General features: G+C 45.2%; 1 non-coding gene across 1 annotated transcript; it reads right to left on the bottom strand.

Moving 5' to 3' along the window:
• Positions 1-221: 221 nt before the first annotated feature.
• On the bottom strand, positions 222-328 carry LOC111727651. The gene has a single exon (XR_002775147.1). It is a non-coding gene; the product is annotated as a U6 spliceosomal RNA (small nuclear RNA).
• Positions 329-1,083: the final 755 nt, after the last annotated feature.

Below are 1,083 nucleotides of genomic sequence, written 5' to 3'. Positions count from 1 at the left end.
TGTGTTATTTAACAGGCTCATAGGCAGTGGCTCAGAGACTCAGGGATGGGCTTATCTTTTTTTTTATAGAGACAGAGGCTCACTTTATCATCCTCAGTAGAATGCCGTGGCGCGTCACAGCTCACAGCAAACTCCAGCTCTTGGACTTAGGTGATTCTCTTACCTCAGCCTCCTGAGTAGCTGGGACTACAGGCACCCACCAAAACACCGGGCTATTTTTTAAAAATATGGAACGCTTCACGAATTTGCGTGTCATCCTTGCGTAGGGGCCATGCTAATCTTCTCTGTATCGTTCCGATTTTAGTATATGTGCTACGGAAGCAAGCACGGGCTGATCTTTTTTTGACAGAGGACCTCTCAGGAAAGCATAGAGGACAAGGGCTCGAAGAACTCAAAGAGAGATGGGCTTCGGGAAGAAAGAAACTAGGAAATTGGGAGAGTAAAGAGCAAACAACATTTCGGGTAATGAAGGGTCAGGGTTTTTGATCACTGAAGTTCGTATCTTTCTCTTCCTCTAATCTGCCCATCAGTTTTTCGGGTAAGCAGAAAAACTTGTATGTGCATAACACACTCTCCCCACCCCAGTGGAGCTTGATATAGCATCTTCATCTTTCCTGTTTTCCTTCTTAGCCAATGATAGATATTTGGTGGCCACAACTTCCTTCCAAAAGGACCGCTTTTAAAAAGGAAGACATGAGGATAAGTGTGTGTGAATATGTGTGTCTCCACCATATGTAACTGCTTTCTTTTTTTTCCCGAGTGTCTCCCCTCCCCTGGATGGTTTACATTTGCCCTCCTTTTGCTGAGATAATTTGCACTCTCCAACTTCATTAGCTGCAACCCCCTCCTGCCCTGGGACAAAAAATAGGGCCAAACTGTTCAAAAGAACACATGGAGACCCCATTAATGCTGGCCCTAATTGTGCCAATTCAAACCCCTCAATAACTCTAATTAAAACCTGTCTTGTGCCGGGTGCTGAGTGGCAACACAGCTGTCATCCCAGACAATCACATAACAGCTATGAGAAAAAGGGTCTCCCTGTGCAATTTTTGGTGGTGGTTGTTATGGAAAGGGTCAGTGTGG

The sequence above is a fragment of the Otolemur garnettii genome, unplaced genomic scaffold (genome assembly GCF_000181295.1).
Source record: "Otolemur garnettii isolate 467f Iridium unplaced genomic scaffold, OtoGar3 scaffold00115, whole genome shotgun sequence".
Classification (NCBI taxonomy): Eukaryota; Metazoa; Chordata; class Mammalia; order Primates; family Galagidae; genus Otolemur; species Otolemur garnettii.
The sequence above is the reverse complement of the archived record's forward strand: the minus strand, read 5'-3'. Positions and strand labels throughout refer to the sequence as shown.